Here is a 17,570-nt window from a genome sequence, read left to right as displayed (position 1 = left end):
CATGGAGCTCTGGTTATCAGTCCCAATACTACTGTGGACTTTGATTAAAATGCTCTTGAGATACCCTATGTTCCTCTTGTGCAACACTGTCTTAAGATTAGCCTCCTTCTGAATTTACATACTTCCTTTTAAAACGGAATGCCTTGGTTTACATTAATGAGATATTTACTGTTGAATTTGCCACAAATCTCCAGTAAATCTGGCATAGGTCTGAGCTTCAGGTGGAAGCTAGAGACTGGGAATCCCTGCTGTATCCTTTCAGCTCACCAGGTCCTGTCACTCGGGCCTCACTAACCAATCAGAGCCTCCAGTTGAACTGCCAGTCAGATGGGAGGGTTCTTCCGGGCGCTAGGTTTATTTCCTCTGCTGATCTCCGCTGTCGGGCCAAGTGCGGTTGATCACAGAGTCGGCTTTGTGGTGAGCGAGGGGCTGCTGTCCCAGGCTGGGAGGAGTGGTCGGCCATGGTGAGCGAGGGGCTGCTGTCCCCAGACTGGGAGGACCAGTCGGCTGAGCCGGGTGAGCCGTGTGAGCCAATGTAGTAGGACTTCCCATGGCTGAATGGGAGGTCCTGGTGTAGTCCTGCTCTGTCCTGCGTGGTCCTTGCAACTCCCAGGGCCAGCGCGGCAACCTGTGAATACCTTCACTCTATGGGCTGTGTCTGTGCAGGGTATTGGGAGCGGCACTGTGCTTAGGAATGCCCTTATTGTGGACATCACCGTGAAATGATGGCACCTGTGGTGCTCATATTGCCACTATGGAAAGCAGATTTGCTGGACTCGGAGAGCCCTGGTCTCTCTAGTATCTTCCAGAAGTTCTGCACTTTTAACATGTAACATTTAGGTTTAGGATCCATCCAGAGTGAATCACTGCTAAACTGTGATGTAGAAAAGTAGAATTAGGCTGGGCTGTGGTTAATCCCAGCACTCGGGAGGCAGAGGAAGGTGCGTCTCTGTTGAGTTCCAGGACAGGCTCCACAAGCTACACAGAGAAACTCTGTCTCGAACCGCCCCCCCCCCGCCCCGCCCCCAACTTCCCTCCAAAAACAAAACAAAAGAAAACAAAAAACAAGTAGAATTGATGGAACTGAATTAATGGTATAAGGATTTACCAGTTCTTAGGAGACATTAAGTCACACAAAGTAGAATTTAGCAAAGGGAGGGCTGCCTTCCAAATACCCCAAAGACAACTAATATGGAAACCATGCCTGTTACAGATTAATGTGATAAAATGTATATGTTTGTTCACCAGGACTAACTGCGCATTAATCTACAATTCTCATAACAAAGGAGATAGCCCTAAATTATAACCAGCCAATCCTCCTCCCAACCCCACCACAATCCCCCTCCCCCGTAGCGAAGAACAGGCTTCTACCTTGCTGCTCAGGGGACCAACATTAAGTCCTGGTGTGCCATAAAGAGAGAGAACAGCTAGAACAGCTGCATCTCCATTCTTTTTGAAAAGTGGTTTTGAGTAAAAGTCTCCAATGTAAGATTGAGGTGGACTTGAACCCTGTCTGTAGCCCCACAGGGCATTGCCCTTGCTGTCCTCCTGACTAACCACCCTAAATTCTTGGTTTACAGGCCTATAGCACCACAGAGTTCTAAAATGACCAGTTTGAGTCACATAGTGGACTGTGCATTGCAGCGACAGGGAAAGAATTTGTGTGTAGCGCTTGGCTTCTCCCTTCAGACCAGAAGAGAGGAACAGTGTACTGTGCAAACTGCAGGGGGAAACAGACTAGACAATAGCCAGATCACAGACAGAAGTTTAAGGCAGTGAGTTGCAGGGGTCTCCATCATAAAGATGGACCTGATAGGGCAGGGTGAGTGACTTCTGTGTAATTTCCCAGTGTCTATTAATTCCTTCCATGTGAATGAAGACAAACAATTCATGGGTGTACAATTTAGGGAGCGTAGCTCGAACCACCGAATACTCAAATTTCCACTTAGGGAACTCTCCTATGCAGATATGTGCAGTCCTGGTTGACACAGTTAAGTCATCTCAGAAGTTTGAGACACAGGCCATTGACTGTAAATCTAGGTCAGTTTATAGCACTCAGCAGCTATTGGTATCAGTTATTGGTATCATTTTAAAAATTTCATTTTCTTTAAATGCATTACTGCTATAATCTCTATTTGTTTGTTTGTTTCTTTTTTCTTTTTTTTTTTTTTTTGAGACAAGGTTTCTCTGTGTAGTTTTGGTCCCTGTCCTGGAGCTCACTGTAGCCCAGGCTGGCCTTGAACTCACAGAGATCCGCCTGGCTTTGCCTCCCAAGTTCTGGGATCAAAGGCGTGTGCCACCACCGCCCAGCTTTTTGTTTCTATTTTCCAATATTTCCCAGTCTTTAAGAATTTCATTTTGTTTTTTTCCTAACTCCTATTTATTTATTTACTGATATCAGTTTAAAGCAGTGGTTCTCAGCCTGGTGGGTGGTGACCCTATCATAGAAGTGGCCTAAAACCATTGGAAAACATAGATATTTATATTACAGTTCATAACAGTAGCAAAATTACAGTTATGAAGTAGCAGTGAAGATAATTTTACCATTGAGAGGTGTTCACCACAACACGAGGAACTGTGTATTAAAGGGTCACAGCATTAGGAAGGTTGAGAACCACTGATTTAGATCAATGTCACCTCTTGTATAATATTAGAGGGACCAGCCTTAATATTATACATCCCAGGGGCTCGGGAGAGAGAACTACTAACGGCGAAGACTATTTTCGGGAAATAGAATCTCAGCACACCGAGCTCTATAGTCCACTTGCTTTAATTCCTCTGGCATAACATCCTTTATACACAGCTTCAGTTCTGTTCTCATGCCTAGCTCCTTTCTTGCCTGATTTTTCTCTATACTTATCCATTGCTCCCTCTAAGTTCTATCTTAACTCTGCCTCATCTAGGTCCTTTTCAGCTTGTTCTTACCCAGCTAGTACTTCACCATCTGGCTCTTCCTCATTTTCCATCTTGTTCCTCTAGTCCTCTCTTCTAGCCCTTCAACCTAGTTCTTCCCCATCTCAGTTTGTTCCTTGAAAGTTCTTACCCGTCTAGTTCTTCCATTCTCTTTTTTCTTCTCTGTCCTCCCGTGCCCTGGAAGTCCTGGTATATATACACTTAGAAGCAGTATTCCCTTAGCAGTGCAAAGCCAGGCTTCCAGGGTCAAATGGAGGGGTGATAAGAACCACATAGAGAGGCAGTAATTACTAATTATCATTTGCAACCCCAAAGGGAAGTGACCAATGGGGAATGAAATAACTAAAGGCTAAATTCGGGTAATATCTAAGAAGAGGGCTCTTATGTGCTCAACTATAACCTCAAATGTGATTGGTAGAAAATGTTAAGAATCTATAAGTTGCTAGATCAATGGGAGAAAATAAAACCGCCTTCTTTTTTCCTGTGGCTCATATCTGTCCAAGCTATCTGCTGTTTTTTCTGCAGGGTGGGGGAAAGTGTGCTCAGTCTCTAGGCAACCTGTGTACAGCTAGATGCCTTTGGTGATAGTTAAAGGGAGATCTGGAACTAGAGGTAAGGTTTGGGAAAGCAGGAAGTAAGGCTTAATTGGCACATCTGCCAGGCCTTCTCAAACAGGTAGCCTGGATGCTTAAGTCTGTTCTTACAGAGTACAGAGATATCTCTGATAAGGTACTTTCCTTCAACTGGGGATGGACCTGGCTGGATGCTGCCAATGATGATAATTACAGGGAGGCTTGAACTGGGGTTCTGGCTGAGCATAGCTGTCAGCACAGAAAGTTATCTAAATATTCCTAGAAGTGGTTAGGTAAGGAGTTAGAGGTCTATAAAGTTAGTAAGGCTGTGAGAAAGGAGGGTCTGAGCTAAATTGTGTAAAGCTATTACTTAACATCCACCTGATCTAGGCGGTGTCTCCTTGTGGAATTTATCTCAAATCAGGAGACTTGCATGTGGACTGTTATTACTTACTGCTAGTCCTTGAAAGTGGCCAAGGGAGATAATCTGATTCCAGAGAGAGCCTTTCCTGAAGCTGTTCTCCAAATACCTGGAATGTGTATGTCCAGAGAGTGATCAGTCCACACTGTTAGCCCTTCTTAGGGAAAAGTCAATTGGGAAAACTATGAAGGCACACATGATTTTCATAACAGAAGACAGCTGATATATAACAAGCCAAGTAACACCAAAAGCTCCTTGGAATTTGGCTTCCTCTGGAGGAATTCCCTGATCCCTCCAGGTAGTGACTTTGCCATAACCAGCTGAGTTCTTATGATATATTCCTGCCGCCCGCAGCAGTCACCTGTAGTTCAGAGTTGCCGTATAGGATGTAGTTGAGAATTGCTTTGAATCCCTAATCCTGCCTGTGCTGCCCAGGGATGGAAAGAGAGTCCTGTCACTCCTTCCAGGCTGGACTTCGACTGGTCTGTGAGAAGGAAAAATAGACCAGTGAATGAGTGTCCTCCAAGTTCTCTAGATTTTACTGGGAACTTACAAATGAAGAGGGACCTGTGTACAAATTGAGTTCACTGACTCTAAATCAGGTGCAGTCACAGCACAGAAAGGGAGGGGCAAGAAAGAGGGCAAAAGCTTTCCTGCTGTGACGGTAGTTGGCATTACCAATGAGTGTGAGGTAATCAACTTCAGGTGATTGATAAATGTCCTGACTGGCCATGTCTTGGGTTCAAAGACCAGACAATCAGGAATCTGGATAAATAGCCAAACATTCATGAAAACAAATTACTGTAGTTACATTAGTTCCACCAAAATGGAAGAACTGGATAAAATGGTGTGGCCCTGACTGACATGGCTGTGTTTTCAAGGTTTAAGATGTACAACCTGAGAACAGTGGTGTGAGTAGTACTTGGTGTGCTCTAATACACATTGATAGTCTGTGGAGCACATGGCCATAAAGCCTATTTTAAGTTTTTAATCATATTGCTTTGGGATTATAACTGTATCATTTCCACTGTCTCTTTCCTGCATCGAAGCCCTCCCATAGACCCTTCACTGTTTTCTAACCCATGGCCTCTTTTGCTTTAATAACAGTTACTGTTTGAGTGTGATGTGTGTTTGGCTGTAGGACTTCTCAGCTATGAAGCAAAGGGTTGGCTGTGTGGGACATTGAGTGTGTAATGGAATGTGCATACAAAGGACCCTGTACCTTGAAAGAGGAACAGGAAGTGCTCTGGGAGAATGGAAGGTTCTACTAAACTACAAATTTCTCAGACTAGAGCCTTGGCTGACCATAGGGTAGAGGGGCAGAGCTGTGCTGTCTGAGAAATTTGACTTCTGCTCACCCAGGGGGGTTACTGCTAATGTCTAGAGCCCCAACTGGGTGGTCCTAGCTAATGAGGGACTCTAGAAGGCTTAGCAGTCAGAAGCACCAGTTGGAGGTAGCTTACAGGTTTTTTTTTTTACCAGGATTCTCCTGTTTCTGCTGTAGGGAGCTATAAGGAAGACCACAAGCCATAGCATGGTGATTGTGAGGGTCATTGTCCCCAGACCAGAAGGAGCAAGTTTCCTGAGCTCTCAGAGCTGCTGGGAGTAGGATGGACTCGAAGCGAGACTGTGGTTTTGTTGGTCCATGTGTTGACCTGGGCAGTGGCCCTTGACCTCTGAGTGTGGATTCCCTGGGGAGGGGAGGCTATGCTGCACTGGCATGGGAGGCTGAGATGCTGGTAATATCCATGCCTTGTGTGGACACCCAGCAACTGTTTGGGTGTGCAGTGGGAAGCCAGATTGGAAAACTGAAGGTCTGGTTTCTAGAAGTTTTGAATGTTGCATTCCACTTTCAGTTGTCTTATAAATGTTACAGATAGTTTAGAAACTGGTAGAAAGGAGGTGATGGGGATCATCCTTCAGCAATCCATGATTAGAATGCTTTTAACTTTCTGCTGCTGTTGTGCTCATTTCTCGAAACCCCCAGAGACCAGCAAGTAGCTGGTTTCCAATGCAAGCACATAAGGGTCCTTTTATTGTCAGGTTCAACCTGGCTACCACCAGGCAGATGGAGGGAAATGTGGCGGCAATGGTGAGCCCAGGTGTAGAGAGTTTTTATAGGGAAAAACTGCAAGCCAGAAATTGGCAACTTGGGATTGGGTAGAAGGGACATGGGGCAAGGTGATTTTTTGAAACTATTGATCTAGACTTTGGGCGCGAAACCACATTTAAAACCATTGAGTTAGACTTTTGGTGGGGAACCACAACCTGTTGAACAGGATTATCTGGACTGTTCAGCAGGATGATTAGATATCTTCAAGGGCCATAAACCGCAGACAGAATGTCTGCAGGAGCATTCTGCTCTGTATCTGTTCGAGTTGTTATGGCACATTCCTGAGGCCCTTCCTGGAACTGAGTACAGCAGGTGGTCTACGATGGTGGCCCTACCCTAAGATAGGGTCTGTATTGCCTTCGCACTACCAGCAGCCACAGTGGTGTGATTCAGAAAAGTTCAGTTCCAGTGCACAATAGGAGTTTCTGAGCTGCAGAGGTATCTCAGTTGTGCATGGTGTTGGGCAGGGGATAGGGCAGATGCCATATTGTGTATCCTAATCCATGTGGCAGGAAGCAGACATTAAATTATTCTTGTACCTTGTTTTGTGACTGGACATGAGTGTTGCATTTGCCTGAAACAAAAGGGGTGCATGAGGGACTGTAGAGCCATAGTAAGCTCTGGAGGAGATCACCACCATTTGCAGAGAGCTCTAGAGCATGGGCCGTTCTGTTTGGAAGAAATATCAGTAGCTGGAGGGTCAGAAACATAATAGTTTAAGGATCAGTTTTAGTTAATTTTGTGGGAGTTGTGAAGTCTGTGATTAGTACACTTCTATACATATAGAATGATAGCTAGCTGGGTAACATTTGTCAAGATCACAGTTTTCCTGGCTGAGTTTCCTTTGGACTTCAGATTAAAAGTTGACTGTATTTTCTTTCTTTTGTTCTTGGCTTGTTCTCTTCATCCCCTTTATTCTTTTACAAATATTATAAATATTCTTGATTATTGTAGCTCTCGTGGTAAATATAGAAATCACATTTTGTCAATGTGTGTACTATTTTTTAATAATCCCATTGAGCATTGTGAGTATTTCCACTTTGCATGTAGCTTTGGAATCAGCTTTTCTGTTATGAATTGTTAGACATTGTCATTGGATTGTATTCAGTTTATGGTGCAAATTAACCATATATACTAATATAGATTCATCATGTTCCCAAAGACCATTTATTTACTTCATTTATTTAGGTTTTGCTGGTGTTAATTTGTGAAAGGCTTAGATTATTGGATAAAAAGTATTATAGGTCTTGTTAGGCTGTTGATATTTCTTCCAAACAGAATGGCCCCATGCTCTAGAGCTCTCTGCAAATGGTGGTGATCTCCTCCAGAGCCTACTATGGCTCTACAGTCCCTCATGCACCCCTTTTATTTCAGCACATATTCTTTTGGGGCATGACTTGAGTTCAGATCCCAGCACCCAAGTTGGCAGTATCATAACCACCTGCTATTCCAGGTCCAGGGGATATACTATCTTCTGTTCTGGTGTGTCACCTGTACATTCATGAAAGACATTCCTCCAAACACACAAACATACACATAAAAAACAGTGCTAAATTTGTTTTCAAAAGTGCTTGGACCTATAAAACAATTAGAGCAAAACAAGTTGCTTTAGATGCATAATACAAGTTGTACACTGTTTCTTTAAAAATCTGTTATCTTGCATTTGGTTTGGGAAAGTTTTTCTTTCCTCATTCTGATGCAGACTTATACCTAATCATCAATCATAGGAAAATGATCCTAATTTTTATCAGCAAAAAGGTAGGTATGCATAGATAGTATAACAAAAGTTATATTTTATTATGCTGATGGACATCACACAAATTTCACACTCTAAATTCCTAACTAAGATCCTAAGACTATTTCCCCAAGGCTGCCCACCTGTGTGATGTATCTTAGCTGAAGTTCAGGTCCAGTCTCTAACAGAAGTCTCTGATTCGAGGGTCAGGATTTGGAGAAAATGCTCTAGCTGCTGTTCAGATCAAGGTCATGTCATAGGATCTAGAGCATCCTCTGGTTACAAATTGTATCATTTCTACTTTTGGGTTGATGTAATCAGTTTGGTAGCTAGTATAAATCTAGCCTGAAATTTCAACAGTCTGGGACCTGATGTTCTATATTCTGGAAGGAACTAGTGTTTGATGTTTCTGGCTTGTATATCCAAAGGAATTGGGTGGTTTATTGTTTTCATCGTTATAGAGTATGTTATAGAGCATGGTATCATAGCTACAAAAATTCTTCCTCATTTGGCAAGCAGATTTTTTTTTGTTATAAAGATGGGTTTCAGTATATCATTGATAATTAGTGCAGTCCATTGTTCCGTTGGTTTCATAATTTTCTTTAAAAATGTGTCAGTAGTTGTCAAGTTGTATATCTTCTAAGAGTGGTGTATGAAAAAGACTGATTGGTCAGTTTGGTTACTCCATTGTCTCTTCCACCACTTAGACTTGTTTTATTGGTGGTGTATTAAACACTAAACTTTGTATAGTGGTGGTCCACTTGAAGTTGGAGCCCTTGATGAACTGCAAAACAAATTGAACAGACTTGCCCTCACAAGTCCAGTGTGAATTGGATGGTTGCATTGAGAGGTCATCCCATATGGAAGAGGTGACATTAGTCAGTACATTATTACTGTTTGCATCAGTTGGTTCCCATCCCAGAGAGTCTATTATGAGGATTGAGGCCTTTTGTGGTGGTATATTGACCATGTCAGTACAAAATATGGCTGGCTGTGCTAAGGTATAATCTGAGTTCTGTAGAACATAGGCAGGCATGAAATATCCAGGTGTCTGCATGGGTTCTCCTCAATGTGGTGAGGCTTCGATATCATAAGATATGAAGGGTTGTGGCAGTGGGTCAGTTAAGATCAATGGAAAATTACAATGTTGCATCTCTAATGCTGTAATTTACAGCCAGTCATCAATAGGAGGAAACGAATCATTTTCTGCCTTCCCTATCAAGTAGTTATTACATATGTTTGTCTTACCATAGTAGAGTAGGTTGGGAAAATCAGACACAAACACTACGGTCACATTTGGCCTCTTCAGTTGTGGTTTTAGTCTAAAATGAATTTGGGCATTTGAATCTATATGGTAGTAGTATTGTATTCCAAGAAAGAAAATGCTTTCCTAATGTTCTCCTATCAGTGTCTGGGTCAAAGGTACAGTTCTGCCAAATCATAGGTTCATATGGGTTTGTTGTGGTTGATGTTGATGTCTTCTCAGCCATGTAACCTGGCTCTTCATTCTGGTCCTAATCTGGATAATTGTATACATTTTCACTTGTGATTCTGATAGTTTCATTGTACTGGTAGACAAATACAACGTTCATCTTCAGTATGTATGGCATGAAGAATAATGAGGGGAATTTTGTGTTTGCTGCTGTTTCCATGTCTGGCATCTCTAATCTTATTCTCCCTTGTTCTTCATTATAAGGCATAAGGATGGTTTAAGAGATATTTCTCCAGTGGAAGTGGTAGATGGCTGTTGCTGCTGTGATATTTCTTCAAATCAGTGTTAAATGTCATTCCACTGGGTTTCTTTCTTTAAAATTGTTGTTTTCAGTGTACTCCTGGTTTGGTGACTAGCTCTCAAACTTGGTGCAATATGGGCATTAGCCTTTCTCATTCACCTCAATAGCTATACCAAGCTGCATTGCCAATAATAGCTTCACAATGAACATGTTGAACATAGAATGCATTCTTAGTGTAGGTGAGTTTTAGGATGAAGTCTTCATGGTTCTAGTATTCTGGCAGAAATCCATCCAAGGTGTAGTAGGGTAAGTCACCAATTTCATAGTTTTCTCTTGGTTTGTTTGTTATTGTAGCTGTTGGTATGGTGGTTGTTTCATTCATCATACCTGTTGCTATAGATATGGTTGTTGATGAGGGTGATGATGTCTCTGACTTTGTCCATCTCAGTGGTGTTCATGATGGTGAAATGAATGATAGTGTTGTTGAAGAGCCTGTGCTTGACTCACTGGGTAATCTTAAATTATAAAATTCTACAGGAGGAGTCCCAGCAACAGTGCCCTGGGTACCTTGGCCCAGCAGATTGATACTGTGACATTTTTTTCATCTTGTGTTCTCTTTTAATTTTCATGGTAAAGTTTCTATGAGGCATAGGGTGTAATTTGTTATGACTCTACCTTGCCATGTTCTATTTCCCTCTCTGTCTGGACAGAAGGTATAATGCCCAGTTAGCACCAGTGCTTAGTAAAGTAATCCTAAGGCTTTTACTATCCCTATGAAAGTACAAATCATATATATTGGGTTAGCTACATTATGGTTGTAGATCATCTAATTTTCTGAGGTTCAGATTTCCCTTCTTGTCTTTGGTCCAGATTATATTGACTGTTCCAGGTGCCAAGACTTATGTCTCCTTTAAGTCTTAAGTATTTCTGTCCTGTAAACACATTTATAGGGAATTATTCTGCATGGTCCAGAAATATCTGGTTGTTGTCCAACCTCAAGTCTGATTTAATAGCTTCTTCTAAGGGAAAAGCTCTATTTGATTTTGTCTAGTACTTAACTAATAGCATGCACTTTTAATAGCCATTTTCAAGGGGTATCTTTGAGTTATAATAACTTGATTTTAAGCAGTGTATTCTATCTTTCTATGTTGCCAGCTGAAGTTGTGTTATATGCTAAGTGGAAGACCCACTATATATCTATAGTCTGGAACCACCTCAGAACTTTAGAACCTGTAAAATGTGTTCCTTGATCTGACTCAATAATTATTGGGCAGCCATATCAGGCTATCCAGCACCCAAGTATGTTATTTTGTTTCCAACTGGTGTGGTCTATGACTTTCTCTAGGTAATCTAAGCCCTGTGCTTATATCTACAAGGGTGCAGACATATAGGTTCCTGTGAATATTCAAGGGTCTAATGAAATCTATTTGTAGTTTATAATTAAATTGTTTAGGAGACCATGTTACAGATTGGACTTCATGTCTGGATCTAGTTTTAAGTGCTAGACAAAGTGACAGTCTCTAATTGCATATATACAGGCTTTCCAGGTTCCTTCTATAAAACCATTGGAACAAAGCATGTGTGCCTACATATCCCACTGTTTTATGTAATTTTAGGATTTCTTCTTTACTAATTAGGCTAACATTCTCAGGTTTCTTAATTTTCCAGTCTGGGTTTTTTTTTTTTTTTTTTTAATAGTCATTCTCATAGGGTTGTTATGATTTAATTCAGTTCTCCACTTCACCTCATTTTTCAGCGTTAGGAGTAAACTTCCAAATTTACAAACCGTGTAGTGTACTGGCCTTGATAATTTATTCTGAATTTGTTCCCTAGCAAATTTTAGTATTCTCGTCTTAATTGAACATGATGCCAATTTGTCTATTTCATTATTTTTAAATGCCTCTTTAGTCTTGCCTGGGTGCGTGTTTACATTAGTTACATAAATTTTGATGTCTTTGCTGTGCATTGCTATTTCTATCCATGCCTCCCTTGACCAAATGTCTTTGTCATTTATTTGCCAGTTAGTGGTTTTCCATTCTGATGACCATATCACCATACCATTGCACACACACCATGAATCAGAAGACGCGGATTTTCCTTTTACCTTCCTTAGCTATTTGTACTATAGCTTGCTGTGGTGATATTTTATTTGTGCACCACAATAAAACTTATCTGGAGATCAGAGAACAGAGCCAGCCAGCAAATTAGACACAGAGGTCAGGCATGGTGGCACACACTTTTAATCCTATCATTCGGGAGGCAGAGATCCATCTCAATCTCTTTGAGTTCAAGGCCATACTGGGAACAGAGCCAGGTGTGGTGGCACACACCTTTAATCTCAGCACTTGAGATCTTTACTTGGGAAGGACACATGCCTTTAATCCCAGGAAGTAATATGGCAGGAAGCAGAAAGGTATATAAGGCATGAGGACCAGGAACTAGAGGCTTTTAAGCAGTTCAGCTAAGATCTTTCGGGTGAGGACTGAGAGGCTTTTAGTCTGAGAAAACAGGAACTTGCTCTCTTCAGACTTTCTGGAGGCTGAGGATTTCGTCTGAGGATTCGTGGAAACAGGGTCGGCTGAGAGTTGGCAAGGTGAGGTTGGCTGGGGTTTGTTCTGCTTCTCTGATCTTTCAGCATTTACCCCAATATCTGGCTCCAGGTTTTTATTAATAAGACCTTTTGAGATTCATGTTACAACCAGCAGTGTTGCTATTACTTCAGCGTGTTGTGCTGATTTGGTGATTCCTTCCTCAGTACTAGCCATTCCTTCCCCTGGTCTATAGGCTTTCCACTTAGTTTTGGTTCCATCAGTGGTTCATGAGCCATCAGTAAACCATTTGTTAGCCAAATGCTCTGACCATTCTATTGGTCCCCACAGTCCAATAGGGTACTCTTTTGGGTGAGTGTTGAGCATTTTAGGGATGGGGACTGTAGGCAACTGAGCTATTTGCTCATTGTGGGAAGGCACAGAGCCCTTTGCTTCCACATCCTGGTCATGAAGGAATTCAGATAGGTACCATGTCCACTGGATCTTGCTCTGTAGACCAGGGTGGCCTCGAACTCACAGAGCTCTGCCTGCCTCTGCCTCCTGAGTGCTAGGATTAAAGGTGTGCACCGCCACACTCAGCACATATCTGAAGATTTAACACTAACCTCCACAGTGACAGAAAACATGGGATGTTTACTTTCCTTTCTCTGGGTTGCCTTTCTCAAAATACCAGTTTCCAGCTCCTTCCATTATGTTGTGTATTCCAAAGTTTCATTATTCATTTATCAGTTGATGCAAATCTAGGTTGTTACCATTTCCTGGCTACTGTAAATATAATCACAATGAATTTAGATTAATAGATGTCTCTAGAATAAGATATGGACTCCCATATATATACATATGAGTGGTACTGCTGGGTCATATGGTGTATCTAGAGTTAGCTTTTTCAGAAATCTCCATACTGATTTTTAAAATGGTCGCATCAGTTTCCATCCCCTTAAGCGGTAAAATGGAGTTCCCTTTTCCAAAAATCAATGCCAGAACTTGTCCTTATTTATTTGTTTTTTAATTTTAACCATTGTAACTAGGGTAAGATGAAATCAAGAGAAAAGTTGTAATTTGCATTTCCCTAATACCTAAGTATGTTGAACACTTTTAAGTGTTATGTCAGCCATTTGTATTTCATTTTCTGAGAATTCTTTATTCAGCTCTATGTTTCATGATTAACATTTAAAATTCTACTTTTAGTATGGTTTTTTGAGGGACAGCCACACTTAAGAATATATGTGAGTATTTATTAAAAACACATGTATTGTGCAATATATTTACTTTAAATCAAGGTCAGTTGGGGTTCCGAATAGACTCTGTCTCAAAGCAGGAAAACAAATCAAAATTATATACACCTTTTTTAAATGTTTAGGGTTTTTTTTTTTTTGAGATGAGTCTTACTTTAGTTGACTATGTCAACCAGCATGCCCTTGAATTCATGCATATCAGCCTGCCTTTGCCTCCCAATGGCTGGGATTATTGGTTTGTGCTGGCATGCTCAGCAATATTCATTTTTGAAAATGATTGTATGGGCACCAGTCGCAGATCCCTGAAGTGACTTTTAACAGGTATTATATTGTCCTAATTTTCCAGTGCTCCTTTTCCTGTATGTTACTTCATTTTGTTCTTATTTTCTAGTGTGTGTGTGTGTGTGTGTGTGTGTGTGTGTGTGTGTGTGTATTGACTTTGTAGCACAGGTTTTAAAACTCAGTGACCTTCCTGTCTCTCTGTGTGGGGTCCTCATGTTAAAAGAATGCAATACCTTATGCAGCTTGAAAAATAAGTTTTATGGTGCAAGTTATCTATCTATCTTTATTTATTTTACAAATTTAATTTTAGTTACTTTATGTGTACGTGTATTTTCCTGTATGTGTGTCTTTATACCCCATTCATGCATTGTGATCAGGGAGGCTAGGAGATGGTATCTGAACCTCTGGGCCTAGAGTTACAGATAGTACTGAGCTTCCATGTGTACTGGGAATGGAACCTGCTCTGCAAGACTCGTTAGTGCTCTTAACTGCTAATGTTTTTCATCCCAAGTTTTCTGTTCTTGATAATGTTTCCTATTCAAGGCAGCCTAGTCAGGGGGTAAGACACCTGTTGCTTATTAAAAAGTGGGATTCTCCTTCAGGTGAGAGAATTAGTCTCAGATAGGGATGGGCTCCCTAATTGTTTATCCAATACAATGTTGTTAGCCCTTAAACCATATACCTACAGCCAACAAAGATGGACTCAGAAGGTTGCATTCATATGTTTCAAGATACTTATTCACACAGGAAGAAGTTAGAAGAAAAGTATTTTGGAAGGGATGGATGGAGGACGACAACAAAGGGGGAAAGTGGTATAATGTCTTTTTATTATAAATGTATAGAAATAAAGTTTAAATAAAAAGAGGGGCTAGAGAGATCACTGAGCTATTCAGACCACTGGGTGTTGTTGCAGAGGACTCAGGTTCCATTTCCAGAACCCACATGGTAGCTAACCATTTGCTGTAACTCCCCTTCAGGGCATCTGCCACCTTATTCTGGCCTCTGTGTGTAATATGTACAGACACACGCAGGCAAAACACATTAAAGCTAAAATAACTAAAGATTAAAAAAAAGAAAAGAATGGAATTCTCTAGAGTGATGTCACAGCCCTGAACCAGACAGTAGCCAGGGCTAATTAAAATGAACTCCTGCTGGTCCGCATGAGAACAGCCATGGCCTTCCTCTGAGCCAGCCTTCTTATTGGTAAAAGCAGCCTTATTCTGAGGTTACAATATCTCAGCATAGCCATCCAACTCAAAAGAGCAACCACAGTGCTCCTAGGTGATTTTCCTTGATGTTTTCTATATCTGTGTTCTCTGTCCTTTGTATTTGTGAGAATTATGGTATCAGTACATCTATCTTTTTTAAATGAAGCATACTTTCCAAAGCAGTCTAATTTCACAATGTCATTTACTTGATTTTCAGCTAATATCTTGTGGTATAAGATCAATATGCCAGAGGCATTTCTTTCTATCATTTTTGTAATTTTTATTTGTTCCTGTATGACTTTGAGGTAAGGTCTCAAAAGGTCTCTGCTTTTACTTTGTTACCATGTTCAGAAGTGGATTGTTCATTGAAACTGCTTAGGAATAAGTAGAACTGTACATGAACATGTTCAGACTCCCTAAGCAAAATCCCCATGCTCTGCTTGCCTCCTACAGGTAAGAAATCTCTCTCAGTTCTTCTGTCTTGGTTATTGTGATGGCTATTCTTGGTAGTCAAACTGACTACCACTGGGATTAACTAGAACCCAAAGAATTGGATACATCCCTGAGGGATTTTTTCTTAATTAAAGCATTTGAAATAGGAAAACCCTTCATTAATCTGGATATTTTGAGGTGATGAGATCCACCTGGTTAGACCAGCTCAGAATGATTGAGAATAAAACAGGGCTGGAGAGATGGCTCAGCAGTTAAAGGCTAGGCTCACAATCAAAAGTATAAGAGGATAAAACAGACCTTCTCTAAAACCAGGGATATGCTTGGAAGATCTGGTAATGATCTGGGGCCAGGGCCTTTGTGGAGGGGTTGCTTCAGATCCTGAGAACCCAGTTCTTTCCACCACACGGGGCTGTGGTTGTCAGTCCCAGGGGCGCTTTGGGTCTGCTCAGTGGTGTTCTTGGGGTTCCCTGTGTCTCACTTGTGCGGCATTGTTTTCTTTGCCTTCTCCTGGGTTAGTCCCATTTTGTGACAGTTTCTGCTGACTTCATAGAAGCTCCATGTTTCCTTCCATTTTCCACTGGATGTAGTATACAAGATGCTATTCTTCTTAAGACCTCACTTGGCATGAGACATAGCTTGTGCAAGACTTCCCCAACCCTGCTTTTGTCTTTTCTGCCTTCTGTTTTTCCTATCTTTCTCATCTTCTGGCTCCTGTACCTCACAATTTTGTCACTGGTATACTTAAGAAATAATTCTGGGAATATCTTTGCTGTGTGCGTCTCCCATCTGCCTGTGTGACTAGACTTGCAGTCTCCTTTCCCTATTTAAATTGTTCAGAGTGCAACTTGGAATCTGAATCTAAAAGGAAGATGGCAGCATACCTGGAATACAAAATCTGTTCTAGGTTGGTTCCTCTTTGAGCATTAGCCAAAGCTTAATGCATGCTATAATAAAAGACTTTTTAATCTTTTAATTGTGTGTAGCATGGTTTCTCCTTTGGAAGTCATATTAATTGTAGAACAGCTACACTTCCAGCTTTTTAGAAAAATGTTTCTGAGATAGGCTTTCCTGTGTTGACTCAGGTGGACTTGATCCCAGTCTGTTGTTCCCCAGGGCAATTACCTTACAGTCCTCTTGATTAAACCAACTAAATTCTTAAATTTAATGGCTGTATCCTCACAGAGTTTAAAATTATCTATTTCAGTCATGTAGTTAGCTATCCATTTGACAATGGTTGAGATTAGCAATGTGGAGTCAGGCAATCAATTTTAGATGACCCGTCAGTGTCCCGACTTGTCGTTTCTTAGGGTCCAGAGATAAGGGCAATCTGGATAGAGGACTGATCTTATCATGAAACCAAATTGCTGTAGTTATACTAGTTCAACCAGAATAGAAGATCTGGGTAAAACAGTGTGGCCCTGCCTAACTGGACTATTTTCCTGGTTTAAGATGTTCAGCCTGAGAGAAAAGGTGTGAGTACTCCTTGGTGTTCTCCCATACAAATCCCTAATCTCTAGAGCACATGGCCATAAAGCCTGTTTGAACTTTTCAAAATAATTCTTTGAGATTATAACTACATCATGTCCACAGACTCTTTCCTGCTTGCAAGTCCTACCATTGACCCCTCACTATTTTCTAATTTGTGGCCTCCTTTTCCTTTAAAAACAGTAGCAACAGTTGCCATTTGGCATATGTTTGGTTGTAGGAGTTCCTGGCTCAGAAGCAAAGGGTTGAATGCACTGGACATTGAGTGTGTGATGGAATGTTCACACAAAGGACCATGTGTCTTGGAAGAGGAACAGGAAGTGCTCTGGGAGACTGGAAGAATGTCTGCTAAAATACTAGAGACCTGTCTCCTGGGGTGGAAGGGCAAAGCTGGGAAGACCTTTGCTGTCTGAGTCATTTGATCTCTGATCACCCAATAAGGGAGGTGCGAATGTCCTGAGGCTTAGCTGGGTGGCTCTAGCTAATGTGGAACCCTTGGAAGGCTTAGTAATCAAGAGTACCAGTGGTGAGTAGCTCTAGATTCTTTCTAGGGATCATCTCTAATGGATCTGTAGGGAGTTGTCATGGATTCCACAAGCCATGCCTTTGTGAGTGTGAGGGTCATTGTCTTCACTGTCACAGAGCAGGAAGAGCAGTTCTTCTGAACTGCAGAGGTTTCTCAGGTATACATGGTGTTGGGTGGGTGGAAGAGGCAGATTCCATATCTTGTGCCATAGTCCACACATAGGAAATTGAAATTTTAATTATTCTTCTACATTGTTTTCTGTGTGGATATCAGTGGGGCTAAAACAACAAGGGGACATGACAGTTGGCAGAGCCATAGTAGAATACCTTGATTTGCAGAGAGAGC

The 17,570-nt window shown here is 41.4% G+C and overlaps 1 protein-coding gene across 5 annotated transcripts in view; it reads left to right on the top strand.

Annotated features, from left to right (window-relative positions):
* Positions 1-335: 335 nt before the first annotated feature.
* Positions 336-17,570, top strand: part of LOC114709572 (zinc finger protein 431-like) — a 31,103-nt gene continuing 13,868 nt past the window's right edge. For 3 of the 5 annotated variants that reach the window (XM_028893503.2, XM_028893501.2, XM_028893498.2), the window contains exon 1: positions 356-516. The gene's annotated coding sequence lies outside the window, so the exon portion shown is untranslated. Of the gene's footprint in view, positions 517-17,570 lie in introns of all 5 variants that reach the window. The other 2 variants (XM_028893500.2, XM_028893499.2) reach the window with 2 other exon arrangements.

Source organism: Peromyscus leucopus, chromosome 17, assembly GCF_004664715.2.
Source record: "Peromyscus leucopus breed LL Stock chromosome 17, UCI_PerLeu_2.1, whole genome shotgun sequence".
Taxonomy (NCBI): domain Eukaryota; kingdom Metazoa; phylum Chordata; class Mammalia; order Rodentia; family Cricetidae; genus Peromyscus; species Peromyscus leucopus.
This window is presented reverse-complemented; position numbering and strand designations above follow the sequence as displayed.